A 16,384-nucleotide genomic window follows, 5' to 3' on the forward strand; every position below is an offset into this window, starting at 1 on the left:
AAAAAATCAAATCAATTAAACAAACAAAAGCAAAATGGACAGTAAACATTAGCCAGATGTTTATCATGTCTGTTGTTAATTACAACTGTATATTGATTAAATTAGCAGTGTTAGGTTTGTGCAGACCACAGGGTCATATTACTGAGAATGCAGGTCTTCAAATATGTTGGTCCAGCTCAGGTTGGCACACTAGTGACAACAGTTAATTCACTCTCTGTGCCCCAGCTGTCCTGGATGAATTTTAGACAGCAAAATATAATGTATAATGTATAATAATGTATTTTTGCATAATTACTATTAACCCTCCGACCAACCCTCTGTCTCACACACACACACACACACACACACACACACACACACACACACACACACATATAGGTGACCAGGCAAATACATGCCAATGAAGGCCCATTTAAGGGATTTATTTATCATAACTGCTTGATAATTGATGTCATATGGTTTTTTTTGATGCCATCTCCAATAAACTCAAGTTCTATACAAAGCAAAACAAAACAATTGTATGTATGTATGTATGTATGTATATATATATATATATATATATATATATATATATATATACACATATGAGTTTCATGCACTTCTATATAAGCATAAGCCTCCTACTATGTTTTTAACAAACTGGCAAGGATATGTAAATTATTTTATTGTAAATTACAGAACTAATGCAAGCAATACTGACTAATGCTAAAGATAAAAGAAAACATATTTAACACTGACACACTTTAATTGGACAGTCAAGAGAATAGCATTTTTTTTTTCTAGTCTTGGAAATTTGAAGAAGACATTTTACTGTAGCTGCAGACACACCATCCATGGAAAAAAGAGACGGAGGACACATCAAATATACCTCTCCATGGACAAGATGAGAGACAGATACACAGGAAACAATTATTGTTGATTGAGTCATTTTGAAGCCACACTCAGATACTGGCAAACACACTCACACAAAGATGTAGGAGCAGCAGCCAATCAGAAAAGATGAGGCTGCTCTCCTGATGTCATTTACATAATGATAAAATCGCTATCTTAAATGAGCTGCCCCCCAAAAACTACTGATGGCACACACACCCACGCACACGCGCACACACACCCACACACACCCACACACACACACACACACATGTTTGTTTTTCTATACCGGTGGGGACTTACCATTGACTCCCATTCATATCTAACTCCTAACCCTTACCCTAACCCTAACCTTAACCATCACCAAATCAATGCCTAACCCTAAACAAACGTTTTTGCACTTTTACATTTTTTATTAACAACAATATGGCCAAGAAAACGGTGTTGCCACCCGTGGGGACCTCATTTTAGGTCCCCACCGTAAGACAAGTCCCCACCTTTATAGCAAATAGTCAGGTCAAAGTCCCCACCGGTATAGCAGAAACAAGTACACACACACACACACACGCATGCACATGCACGCACACACACGCACACACACACACGCACACACACACACTGGCAGTGCAAATGGCAAGGAGGTGAAATTGACAGTGGCGCATCCAGCCTTTATTTTTTTCTCAAATAATACCTGTGTGTGTAAGCATTCCCTGGATTACTGGAGTGTTACTGTGGCCAGTGAGAATACGCTCTACTGAACCCTGTCACCAAGAGAGAGGCAAACACAGAGAGGGAGAAAACAGAGAGAAGATGAGGGACACAGACAGAGAATAGGGGAAAAAAATGAGACAAAACAAGAATAGCCAATGGAAAACTCTACAGGGAACAAATGAAAGACAGGGCAAAAAGGACGTGGAGGAGAGGAGAGGAGCTGGGGGAGAGAAAAAAGACAGTGACAGCACCACAGTAGCCTTTATCTGCATGTGTGTAAGGGAAGGTTTTTTTCATTTTATCAAGGGGAAGGAACCCGAGATCCATGCACAGTTGCAGAGGTGCCCCACATCACATTCTTATACTTCCTTGCATTCACACTGGGACTTGCCCAGTACAACCACAGGGTTCTCCTGGTATTATGGGCCAATGAGCAGACCTGTGTGCTAAGGAGCAGACTCAGAGAGCATTGGCACAGTTGTAGAGAGTAGGTCTTGATTATATCACAACCCAGTGACCACTCCATGTCCTTTAATGCATGGCTGAAGATTGCATTTGTTTTCAGGCTTTCTCCAATATCTCCAACAAGCTGATAGTAATAATGATGCATAGCAAACCAACTGGTGTTATGGTCAAGTGATTCATTGCTATTCATTTTCCTATGAATATATTTTCCTTAAGGTTTTTCTTTTATTGTAAGTAATTCAAAGGTATTTCCAACACTTGATTGGAGCTTTATCAGTAACCTATACAAAAAAGATATGCATCAGAAAATATAGTCAGTTCAGTCATTTTATGAAACAATTCTAAGACAACTTGATAAAACATGTTAAACACAGGTGTCCATAACTCACTCAAAATTCCACTAATGGCATATTTAAGTTTCTTCATATATGTATTCAAGTGTTAAAATTCATCCATCGATCATCAATACTCTGCTTATTCCTCATTAGGGTCGTGGGTGGCTAGAGTCTATCCCAACTGACTTAGGGTGAAGGCAGGGGACACCCTGGACAGGTAGCAGTCTGTCACAGGGCTACACATAGAGACAAACAATCACACTCACATTCACACCTATGAACAATGTAGAATTACCAGTTAACCTCAGCATATTTTTGGACTGTGGGAGGAAGCTGGAGTGCCTGGAGAAAAGCCACACATGTACAGAGAGAACATGCAAACTCCATTACATGCAAGGAGACGGTGCTAACCACAAAGCCCCAGTGATGAAATAAATTCTAAATAACTGGTTGCAGAAATGTGTGGTTTCAGTAAAATGCAGACTAAAAATTAACTAATTTAAAATGAACTTTGAACACTATAACCAAAGACCATAATTAAACTTTGTATATTACAGCACTGTACATGATTCATTCCTGTCATTGCACAATATAGCTGTTTTGGCTTATATCATGACTCTGTTTAGAAGTAATATCATGCAATCCTCAGAATATATTCTCGCAGTTAAGATCATTTTAAGCAACAAAAAATAAATAATTTTGACTGGTGGATGTATGTGATAATTCCAACATGTTCATTTTCATCACATGCACTAATGAGGATTACCAAATGGTTGTACACCAATATGTTGTCATTAAGCAGGAATTTTAATGTACAAAACTTATAAAATATCCAATAATTTGTGCCTCAGCATCCTGTTTTACATTTCCCCATGCAAGTAACCTTCTGTACATTCTAATAAGAAAATTGAATGAGGTTCAAAGTGATTTTGATTTCTGGAGAGCACAGACAAATCACTTCAAGATTCAAGAGTTCTTATTTGTCTCATGTTCCTACGTTATGTGCATTGAATTGCAAAGAGAGTGTTCCTCAAAGCTGTGCAATAATAACAGAAAATTCTACAATAACATTCTGAAAAAATAATGTCAAATAGACAAAAAAAACACAACTCACCATGTGATGAAAATGATAAGGAGGCACAGTGTACAGTGTGTGTGTGTGTGTGTGTGTGTGTGTGTGTGTGTGTGTGTGTGTGTGTGTGTGTGTGAGAGAGAAAGACATAGTGAGTTCATTCAGCCTTACACTCATTTTAGCTGACACCTAACTTCTACACTCTGTCAAATCAGTTATTATCACTACCTTTGATTGGCGCACGCACGCACGCACGCACGCACGCACGCTCATTTTTCACTGCAATATAAACTCCTGCAGCTTACTAGTAGTAACGATGCAAGTGTGCCAGTGATCACAAATATGTTCACTAAATTTCTTTGCCGGTATTTTCAATATTGCCTGGTTAAGGAATGAGAGGAAACGTTCTCTTTGTCAACTTAGAAATAATGCAATTATTGAGAGGCAATTTTGAAATATTTGGGATTAAAACAATGTCAGTATATGACACTGATTGTACTCAGTCCTGTTGTATGCTGTATTTTACAATACAAAGTATGTGCCTGAAATACAGATGGTTTGTTACCAGTGGTCTCCACAAATTATTCTGTCATCACACTTGAGTATTTTAAAGCAGTGAAACTATCTGTATAAGTGAGAATTCCACCAGGAGGGCCTTAAAATCAATTTCTAAAATACTTCCTTCCATCTATATTTGATTTTCCTTTTTTTCACTCCTTTTGTAGGTTTCTATATTCAAAAAAATGTGTGGACAAACTGAGCATTGTCACTTCTTCCCTCTCTGATCCTTGTTTTTGTATTTTCATTTTGCCCTGTATACTCAGTGCTCTGTCACCATACAGCCTTGTCACCTTCTTGCTACCTTTTATTGTAGCTTTCTGTTCTTCTCTTTCTATAGCTCTTCTGCTCTGTCCTTCCCTTTCATGTTGTTTTGTTCCATATGCTTTTGCTGTTATTTGCTCCTTTTATTCTCCACACTATTTCCTCTCCTTGTTCAATTATCTCTAACTCCCACTCTGTGTATATTCTTTTACCTTCCTTTGAACATTTATTTTCACCACACTACTGTTCCCTCAGCCAAACTGCAAAACTAATCATCTTTAGCCATTGTACTCACACAGAATATTTAGATTTTATTGCTTTCACCCTTAGATGCATGGATGATTGGACCCCACACTCTTCAATAAATGGGTCAAAATGACCTGTATAGGAATCAATGTGTTTTTATGCTATTTTTTGTCATTTTGATTAAGAAAAATCATTTGTATGACTGTATCAAATTTTTGTCCACAAAGGAATTATTTCATGTTTGAAATGTCTATTCTTCATTTTATAACAGATTTAGAATGCTTTGATAATTGAAAAAGAAGAATATTACACAGAACAGCAATGGAAAAATGTCAACATCCATTTTGTTGACATTTTTCCACTCTTTTCCTCCAGCTGTTGCTGCTGTCCATCCCTTTAGGTTTGTGTACTTCACCTCTTGTATGATATCATCAGTGATAACGGTTGGGGTAGTTCTACAAATATTATAATTTCTTTAAAAGTATCAAAGGTGACTTACAAATTAAAATGGAATGATATCAAACACATGTTTTTTGAGGAAAAGGTGAAATATGAAATGATAAAAACTTTATATTTTGTAGATATTCCAAGAAAGCAACCTACGGTCATTTTTGACCCACTTGTACATCGAAGGGTTAAACAAATGTAATGACTTGAGACGTCATAATGACGGCGTGTACTTGGAGCTTAGTTTCATCTTTGACTTGTACAGCTTAACCTTTGAGATAAGTAAATACTATTCTGGTGTTCAGACGTTACTTTACATCGAAGTTTATGCATTTGGGCAAAGTGGAAATCACAGGTGTACTAAAATTTCTTTCAGTGATCATATATTTTGTAACTTGTGCTTCAGTAGTCAACATACCCTGTCTAAAGTATTTGTTTCAGATTATATATACACACACATGCACAGGTTAGAATTTATCCTACACTAAGAGTACCAACAGGAATGTGATCATCTGGCAATACAGTTTGGCAGATTACCTGTCTTCCTCTGGATTTGTTCTTGTGTCCAGGGAGGCAAAAAACAGTTATCTACAGTCCGCATACTATTCTCAAGGCTGCTTGACAGCAGAACATGCATTGTTGTTGTTGTTTAAGACTGTGTGCGCACAGTTTTTAAAAAATGACAGTATTCTTCAGAGCTTTATATATGGTTGTTCAGAGAAGACATTGAAGGTATTTACATTATAAAGTGTAGTTCTGATTACAAGCTCGTTTTGTGAATTAGGCTGCGTGCATAATTAACTCCGAAGTTCTTCTCTCTGGCTTAAATGCACCAGTGTGTGTAGAAGTAAAAATTATTTCATTATTTCAGAATTTTTCATTACTTTGTGAAAGGCATCAGTCTATTGGCATTTCTGTTTTGCTCTGTTTCAAAGCTTTTGTCAGATTTTGTGAAATATACAATTGCTATTTGAATGTATCTCCAAGCTGATTCTGAGTCATACTGCCGATCATGCTCCTGAAAATAGACATGTCAGTTTCAGCAAGAGGGAGACATGCAGTGAGGGCACCTTAGGCCAAAATAGTACTCAGTACTTCTTGATCAACATACTCAGCCTCAACCTTCATTCATCGTAGTTATTCTAGCAGAACAGACACAGATTGAGTTTTTACAAACAGTCTGAATGCTTAAGTCATGTAGACATGTCATAAATTGGAAAGTGCTTTCTGTGGCCCTCTTTCTAGGCCAGAGATCAGCAACTGTGTGTCATAGAAGGCAGTGTCAGCAGCTTTTCATTCTAACCAAACACTTCACCAGCGACCTCATTCTGAGTCATGTGTTTGTGCTGGGTGTCAGTGTAATGTCTGTCTAAAATGCTTTTTTTCAGTGAACACATTCAGCAACAACTCTGTGGATGTATGGTAGTCAAGGGCAATTTATGACAACAGAATAATGCAGAAACAAAAACATACACTAAACCTTGACACCTTATATTTGATTATAGATTTATTTAGAGACATTCTCAGCCTTTTGGTCACAGTAATATGTAGACGGAATTTTGAGAGATGAGTTTTAATCTTTGCATTGACAGTACACCCATTTATGCAGAAACTACTGATTCACTTCTTTGAAGCTCATATGAACAGGCTTTGATTTGAGTCTTGCCCCAATTTTCCTCATGCAACACTTAATAATTATCACTGTAGCTGTCACATTTAGTATGTTTAATGTATGTCTATTTATCAGCAGTGATATCACAACAAAACTAAATACGTCCCTGTGCAATATTAATAAATTGCTAACTTAAATATTTTATTATTCCAGCTTTCTATTTATGTGAATAGAAAGCTGGAATAATAAAATAAATAATAAAATAGGGGCGTATTTAGTTTTGTTTTGCATCTTGAAACAATCTGAATTGTAATTGGTGCTATATAATTAAAAAATTAACAGAAAATTTAATTGAATTAAAAATTCTTCTTCAAATGTTGCACTATTTACTTATTCAAACTTCTATAGTGGCATCTCTTCCCTACATCTTTTGCATTCATGCAGCTACATACCAATCGCTCCCACATACATGCTTCACAGTCAGCAACATCCATCCATTCTCTATTCACCGCTTTATCCTCACCAGGGTTGTGGGGGGTGCTGGAGCCTATCCCAGCTGACTCGGGTGAAGGCAGGGGACACCCTGGACAGGTCACCAGTCTGTCACAAGGCTACATATACAGACAAACAATCACACTCACATTCACACCGAGGGGCAATTTAGAGTAACCAATTAACCTCAGCAGATTTTTGGACTGTGGGAGGAAGCCGGAGTACCCAGAGAAACCTCGCACATGCACAGAGAGAACATGCAAACTCCATGCAGAAAGATCCCAGGCCGGGATTTGAACTGGGGATCTTCTTGCTGCAAGGCGAAAGTGCTAACCACATGTAATCTTGCAGTATTGTACTGTGTTGTGGGCAAATTTGCTTCTTGGAACTCTCAAGGCTGACTTCTTACAATTTCCTTTCCTGATCATTATGGAAGCACTGGTTCTTACAGACAGTCCCTGTGCCATGTCAGACTAGCTTATTGTCTGTTTTTCAAAGCAGGGTTGTGCAAGCTGTAAATTGTGAGTGTCATCATTATACTTTATATTTTCAAGTTTTGCTGTCATGATAGTAATTTGCAGTGAGCTTTCAAAACTGGGACTGAAACTGAAAACATCAATCACTGCAAACAAAGTTTCCACAGAAACAACAATGAATCATCTGGAGGAGACACCTCTACAAACATGTAGGCTCACACTGACACAACAAAAGTGCTCTACAGGATCTGTTTTGTATCTATTGAAATGTGTTCAGTGCATAGATAGATAGATAGATAGATAGATAGATAGATAGATAGATAGGTTGGTGCAAAAGCTTGTATAGTGTGGAAGTGGAGAAGTACCAAAAGGGGATTTAAGTGGAGGAGGTGATCTTACTTTCCTTTTGTCATCTCCACAATAACCATTTAAACCTACATCTGTGTATGAGCACATAACCACACACACATACAGAAATGCAGGTGGCATCTGGAGTGTTTCTGCCTCATTGCTATTGCTACTCTCCTGCTTGTACTGGCAGCTTTTTCTTTATTTTAACATAAAAGCCCCGCGTATTCAACAACTAGTGTGTGTGCTAATGCTCTATAATGAGCTTGACAAATGATCTCCTTAATTGATGTATGTGTGTCTGCGATTAGCTGGTACTGATTAAGCATCCGAAAAAAGTTGTTGATGTGCCAGTCGCCCATATTTGTGTCACCTTCAATTACATACTTGGTGCACTGAGCCGTATGTTTGTGTGTCTGAGTGTTTTCGCACATCCTGAAAAATGAAAAGCAACTTACTTAACACTCTCCTAACCTTGTACAAAACCAATCACTTAGAAGGACATGGTCAATATTAACTTGCAGTATTTCAAGAATCATAAAGCATGCATGCTACTCCTGATGAATATCTCTACAATCTAAGCAGCAAACTGGTGCCTCCACACTCATGTGTATTGTGATTTATAGGCGATAAGCTATGTTAAAATAACCCAACTTAAAAATATTTGGACATTTTGGGGGATTCACTTGGGCAGCTAGCATAGATAATCACTCTGTTTCTTTCTTCACTGCTCCTCATATTTGAAATTAAATTTAAAAATGTAATTAAAAAAAGTGAAGTATACTACATGTATACATTTTCAACATTTTGTCATGTCAGCACAGGAAAAGTGTCCAAATATTTACAAGCACAATTTTCTTCTCTGAGAAACCTCATAAAACTGATTTCTTTTTTAAATTAACAAATACTAGTTTGAGTGGAATGCCTCATCCTGCTATGTTATACGGTTCCAGGAATCACTGGAATCTAAGCAAACAATTACCAACACTATTGAAAGCTGGAGTGAGTTTTACGAACCAAATATTTTAAGACTGAATATCATAATGGAAGTTTCATGGAGAGATGTCAAACGGCATGGCAGTGCATGTAAAAGACTAAACAATATGCTGGCAAAAATTAGCCAGGAAAATATGAAGCTATCCATTGGCAAAAAGCACTCTCCAAAACAAGAACAAAACAAACAAACTATTTGTAACAGTTAGCAAAACCAGTGCAGTTTGGCATTATGCTGCCTTTACAGCCAACCATTCTCTCCTCTTATTCCCCTGTAGACTCATGCATCTAGGACAGTAGGCCTGCTTTCAAAGTTAAAACTGAAACCCAAAAACCAATCCTAGTACAAGTCACAGTAAGAAATGGCAGGGTATAAATGTTCTTGAAGTACAAAATATGCATTGTGCAACAGCATACTCAATGATACATGATAAGGTCTGGCAGTGTAGAGCATCACTACACAGATGCAAAGGCTAGTAAAGAATGTTATGCTAAAATGCAAATAACAGAATAGCATTATTACAGGGTTTACTATGAACTTGTCTTTGCCCCTTTGATGTTTTCTGCTTATTTGTCCACTCAATGATATTTGTGATGCCTTGAGAATCCCCTGACTTTTTCAGTTGTGTCACTCAGGCCTAAATTGTTTGTTGAATATACAGAAACTCATTTAATGAGCAGATTAACAAGTAACTGAAAAAAAAATGCATGCTCCAGTGAGGATGAACCCTGCCCATGTTTGACACTATTGGCTTTCCTGTAGTCCCTCCATCAGGTCAACTTGTCTAATACACACACAATTTGTCATATTCCTGTGAGCAGATTGTGATTGATTTTGGTGAGTGCATTGTAAATACGCTCTTCTGGGGATGTTTTCACTGTGAAGGCCTGATTTTTCTTAATCACCATTGCTTTCCATAATGTCTGAAACATTACATTTTCCTGATTTTATTCATTTTATCTATTTTTTATTTTATTTTTCATATGGTTAAGTGTCAAGTCAGGGCTGCACAGTGGCTCTGTTGATAGCATTGTCGCCTCACAGCTTAAAGATTCCCAGTTTGCATCCTGGGCCTGGGATCTTTCTGTGTGAAGTTTGCATGTTCTTCCTGTGCATGTGGGGCTTTTCTCTGACTTCCTCCCACATAATGGAGGATGATTATCAAATCGAGAGGCCAACAGGTTTCTGTTTAACTCCAGATATGATGCCATGATAGCTATAGACATTTGATCTGGTAAAAACTTTAGAAGCGCCACAGCACAGTTTTTGAGCTTTTTTTTCCAACCTTCTATTCATTGTGAGTCTTTTGCTCCAAAAAGTCAAATTATGCACAATAACGCTGCTTATGAGGGCCATCTTCAAGTTGACACCCAGTTTGATATTGTTTAGTAAAGTTGGGTAGCAATATGTCAAGCTGTGATGTGTTTTTGTTTTGCTTTGAAGATTCCTCTGATCAAAGTCGGAGTCCTGCACCCCACTGTGATGAAATAGAACCAGAGGACTGCTGCCACTGGGCAACTCCACTGGAATTCACGTGAAGAAGCAAGAATAGAGGTATGCATGCACAAACACACACACATTCGCAGTGACTGTGATAGTTGGCAATGGCTGAATCTTGAAATGAAATCAGAATGCTGACCATTAGACACAGTGCATCTCAGTTTTTAAAAGAAAAACAGCAGCTGAAAAGACATAACCCTTTCCCTGCCACATATGCAACCATACAGATGTATACAATAAAGCATTAGTTATAATAACATATCATTCCACATCAAACACAAGACTCTCACACCATGTGTCCCTCCAAAATGCAAACAAGTTTGCTAAACTCAGCTCAGTACATTTAAATCCCCTTTAATTTTACAGCAACAAATCAACAGATGTCATCTCAGGGCACTTCATATAGTAAAGTGAAAACCACGACAAAGACAAGAGACAGCAGACAGGCAACTTCTCGCACTTCAAGTTGCGTATTCTGCACTGCCAAGTACCTGGATATTAAGGACCATTACTGTTCAGGGGAGTATTGTTAAAATGTTAATCTGTAGCCATCTACCCAGGAATGGATGAAGTTCACTGTATACAGAATCTTTTAACAGAATGTGCAACAATCCCATTGGTCGAAAACTGACGGAGAGGAGCCCTGGTTTAGACTTAGCCCTATCTTGCTGGTGCACAGGCATGTCCATAGCCTCTAGCCACATGATCCCTCCAATCAGATGGTCCCAGATACTGAAAAAGAATTCTTCCCTGTTATGATTCATGTTTCTTAGTGTATTGTCTCTTCATAATAAACTGCTGACTTCTTTCTCAGTCATATACTATCACAGCTTCCAGCTGACATGCCATCTCCAGTCATGAGTATTTAATCAGTTATGAAACACAGTACACTAAGGATGACGAGGGTCACAACTCTTCATTCAACAGCAAGTAGATGTTGAAATCTAAAATGAACCAGAAAGGGTGTCAGGATGCTACTTTCCTGAAAATACATAAAAACACACTTGATTTCTTTTTTGTGCACATCCCTAAAAAGATGTCAGCTTGTTAAGTCCTCACAAGAAGTCTTCATGACATGGAGTGGTCTTCAGTACTAAGTGAGCGTGTGACAACTTGCAGTGTGTGTGCATGTATGTGTGTCAGTCATGTTGGTGTAGGCAGCTGCATTTGGCCCTCAATTGACCTAGCTCTAAACATCTTTGGTCCACCCAAATTCACGCAATGTGGGCTGACCTTCTTATCTTCCTACATCAACACAGCTCTATTCATTAGCACTTAAACAATGTGTAAATCAGTATAAAGCCAGCAGTATGTTTAGTAGAAATAATACAGATAATAAATCCTAACACCAAAAAACACAAAAAATTCCTTTTCACTAGCTTTTTGGTGACAGGGAAATAAAAGAAAAAATAAAATTAGAAGTGGCAGAAGCCTCCAGCAAAACCAGGCTCAGGGAGGGAAGCCATCTGCCTTAACTGAGTAGGGTGAGGGTAAAGAGGAGAAAAAGAGAAGGCAGGGAGAAATCAGGCAAACAACATAAAAAAGAACAATAAAGATCAAGGAGGTTGCTGAGGCCAGAAACTGCAGATCCAAAATGTATAGCTCCATCACAGACGTATTTCCATAAAGAGGACAAAGCACACTATGTGAGAGAGAAGACACAAAGTTAGTGATTCCAATGGTGACACATAAATGTCAACGATTCAAGGATTCAAGGATTCAAGGTTTTTTATTGGCCATTTGTAAATAGAACCAACAGTCCAGACACATTGGAACTCTTGTGCCGGGACTCTCAGAGTCACAATTTGAGTAACAAAACTTAAGATAAGATAAAAAATCGCTATGCAAGGAGGAATCAAAAATAAAGATATGTATAAGAAATATAATAATATAATAAAAATATATAAATATAGAGACAGTCAGTTGAGAGAGTATTGGGAATATTGCTCTTGTAACAAGTTTTGCACGTTCATCAGAGAATAAATTTCACATTGTGAGGATTTTCACAGATAATAAAGACACAGATATTGCACATGTGATTAAAGTGAGCTAGCATTAGATTATTGTTTTTTGTTTGTTTGTTTTGAGTTCAGTAGTTTTGTTTTGGCGTCAGTCTGACTGTGGCAGGAAAGAGGAGATGATTCAGAAAATTGGACTACTAAATTAATTATTTACATTATTTACATTTAATTAATTAAATAGTGTGTTAAAATAAAAATTAAATTGCAAATACAAAACACTAATGAATTTTAGGAAGCCAAAAGCCTCCTCAGTGTAATTGTAAGTGGAACGTCTTTTATATCATTCAGTGTAAAATATATTCTTCAGTTCTGTTTGACTTCAGTCAAATTTGTGATTCCACTTTTATCATGCTTGTATAATAACTTATGAAGAATTACACTCACGGTAAAAAAAAAAACAAAAAAAAACCAGATTGTTTCATGAGATACATGGATATGCTTAGTGCTATTAATTACATCTGATGTGAACCATCTAATTAACTATGAAATCATGATCCTCTCATTAATATCTTTGTGAATCTTTCATTTAAAGCTTCATTGTTTCATGCTATTCTGACTTGCTCAGTCAATTCCTTCCTATTTCTCTCTCGTCTTATTTTATGTGATCTTTCCCACTAAAAAAACTGAAAAAAGTCTCTCAGATTGAGCCAGCCCTTTGAAAATTGACCTTTTTCAGCATTTGTTACATCTGTGCACACTGCTTTAATTCAAACTGTATATCGAAAATGTAAGTAAAGAATAAGAAAAAGAAAAAAAGAAAAGAAAAACAGTTGTGTAACCTTTTTTCTTTCAAGTTGTTACATCACACAATGATACAGTTAGTGGGAACAGAGGGACAAGACCTTGTAAAGTCAAGCTGTTCATCTGCTGAATATAAGGGGTGGGTCAGTTGTGCTTGTCAGAGTTTGCTTTCTTTCTCTCCATAACTCATTCATTCCCTTGAAGCACTTCACATGAAAAGCAAATGGGGCGCCTTTCAGAACCATCATTAAAAAATCATTATCATATCTCATTTCTCCCTGACCTTTTACTCAGTAAGCCTAGCATCAGAAATTTCAGTGATCTATCAATCAGTCTATTGAGCCATTTGTCTGCATGCATTTTTTTTTCAAAGTCATGCAGAAAATGTGTTGCTACCAAGAACCTACAGGCATGGTACCATCATGTGTAATTAATTGTTCGCAAAAGTTCACACAACATGTTTTGCTGCAATTTTAAACTATTTACGGCACTGATTTGTGAGCTTACAGGAACGTGGTGGAGTAATAAGCTGTGTGACTATTGGCGTAGGTTTGTCTGTCTATCTGACTGTCTGTTTGTCTGTTTGTTTGTCTGTTAGCAACATTACTCAAAAACAGATTTGGAGGAAATTTTCAGGGAAGGTCAGAAATGACACAAGGACCACTTGATCAGATTTTGGCAGTGATACGGCTTATTCTCTGATCCACAAATTTATGAAAGATTTCTGTATCATTTTGAGATAGCGGCACGGTGTCACTGTAACTATGACTACAAGTGAACACTGCATCAGCTGCCTGCTGATGATCACATGATTGCGATCCTACTACAGATCTACTGCTGCAGACTTATCTGGACTTGTCCGTCACACGGTCCAGTATCCAGACATAATGTACACATGCATAACACACGCCTGTGCTCAGTGTAACGTCATTTTGTTTGTGGGTACATCTATATTAAATGGCCACATTCTATGTTGCTGAGATTTCTTATCATCAATTTCTAATCATCTTTGCCAAAATGACTAATGCTGTCAATGCTGTTGAACGTCAGTCTCTCTTGGAAGACATTGGAAAAAAATTCATTTGAAAAATTATGCTAATAGATGGAATAAACATTAACGTTAAGTCATGTATTATCCAAGTCAGTGTTCCTGTCTGCCAATAGGGTTAGTTATCCAATAATATTCCCCACAGATGTCCTCTGTGGTACCACTGAAGTTTCTGGGAGTTCTGCCTGAAGCCGTTCTCACTGTGCGAGGAGTCCCACTATAGTAATCCCAGGGTCCTGTTGAGTTTGTTATGTGTGCTCTGGTCTGAAATCCAATTGGGATTGTCATCATCCAATCTTTGTACATGAGAGTTGTACAGAATAATCCAGTAGTTTAATAATATTTTGTGACCATTGATCAAATTTTTCCGACCTGTGTCATGAATGTATCCTGTGATTTACAGTGCTCTACACTCAAACATCTGCATGGTTTGGACAAAACAGCAGTTTATGATGTCCAGAGAAGGAGCAATAAGCTATTGTTCTTTTTTTAAGTAATTTTATGAAAATAAAAAAAACAATATAGAATATTCTAATACCACTGAATCTCTTTTTAGCTGCATACACAAAATGTAGAACATGGACATGGTGCTCATCATTAAGCAACTATAGTTCAAGGTTTCTTTAAAGCAACTGTATCGTGCTGTAGAAGGCTACAGGTCTAAACATCCCAATCAAATATGTTTGCATAATGAGTTGCATAGTTTTCCTGTCATGTTCTCATCTGACTGCCATGTTCCTTAGCGTTATCCATCAACCACTGCTAGGCAGTCAGTGTGACTATTAACCTATACAGTGAGTATTGATTGATGTGTTGTCGCTCACACTGAAAAGCTCATATTTCTCATCATACCACTCCATTGCTTGTGCTGTTTTCTTATCAAAATGATTTATCAGGCATATTGGTTAATTAACCTATTCAGATTCTATTGATAGATTCATTTAAACGTGTCTTACTTTTTGGCATTTTACTGCAGGCTCTTTTTTCTGCTGTGGTACATAGCTCCACTCTATTTTATTTCATTTAGTCCACCAAGGAACACAGCAGAGCTATGTGATGATCAGCATTGATTTCACTGTCTGTCTGTTAGCAACATTGCTCAAAAACAGACTTACAAATTTGGATGAAATTTTCAGGGAAGGTCAGAAATGACACAAGGACCAAGTGCTTAAATTTTGGCAGCTTCTTGTCTGGATCCAGGGGTTTGTGAAAGATATCTGTATCCTGCTGACGATCACGTGATTATGATCCTAATACAAATCGACCGCTGAGGATCACAAATTTTTTAAACATTTCATCCATTGGAAATCATACAATGACTGAGCAGTCTTGACGGAGTACTGTGCTCTCTGAATGTTTTTCTTGTTTTGTTATTACTTTCTGTTTTTGATTACATATTCAGACTTTGGGCTGCAGAGTGTCGTAGTGGTTAGCACTTTCGCCTTGCAGCAAGAAGATTCCCTGGTTCAAATCCTGGGGTGGGCCTGGGATCTTTCTGCATGGAGTTTGCATGTTCTCCCTGTGCATGCGTGGGTTTTCCCCAGGTACTCCGGCTTCCTCCCACAGTCCAAAAATATGCTGAGGTTAATTGATAACTCTAAATTGTCCGTAGGTGTGAATGAGAGTATGATTGTGTGTCTGTATATGTAGCCCTGTGACAGACTGGCGACCTGTCCAGGGTGTCCCCTGTCCGTACAAGAACTTTGAATGTTCAGCTCATGGTAGTATACTGTTTAAAATAAGCAAAACACACAGTGTCCTACTATATATCCTTAAAAATAACAATATACTCTGAATTGCAAAGTACAGTGGAACTGCAAATTCACTAGTTGGTGGAGGGTGAGGCAGAAAGACAGGAACAATAAAAGAGAGAGAAAGAAATAACAAGAACTGGTTTAGTCAAGGCTGTATGACCAGTTAAGCATACTGTGGAGAAAGCAATTGGACTTCTCTTTTTTATTTTTTAAAGACATTTCTCTTCTCTTCCAAGAGGTGTCTTTATTTTCTGAGGAGAAGAAGCCTTTTGGGTGAGAAGTAAAATGTCTTGAAGAACCAAAAGGAGGAGTCCAGTTCCTTTTTCCTGAAGCTCCTATTACCAGGATCACTATGACCTGTATGAGGGAGAACCTACAAATAGCAGGTAACAGATTCCCTCACACCTCTGCACTCACAGAACAAATCAGT

At 37.7% G+C, this 16,384-nt stretch overlaps 1 protein-coding gene across 1 annotated transcript in view; it reads left to right on the top strand.

The window, feature by feature from the left end:
* The window catches only part of LOC110955016 (teneurin-3), a 753,086-nt gene that overhangs the window by 92,444 nt on the left and 644,258 nt on the right, over window positions 1-16,384 (top strand). The window contains exon 2 of the mRNA XM_051945606.1: window positions 10,334-10,444. The gene's annotated coding sequence lies outside the window, so the exon portion shown is untranslated. The remainder of the gene's footprint in view (window positions 1-10,333; window positions 10,445-16,384) is intronic.

Source organism: Acanthochromis polyacanthus, chromosome 3 (genome assembly GCF_021347895.1).
Source record: "Acanthochromis polyacanthus isolate Apoly-LR-REF ecotype Palm Island chromosome 3, KAUST_Apoly_ChrSc, whole genome shotgun sequence".
Lineage (NCBI taxonomy): Eukaryota > Metazoa > Chordata > Actinopteri > Pomacentridae > Acanthochromis > Acanthochromis polyacanthus.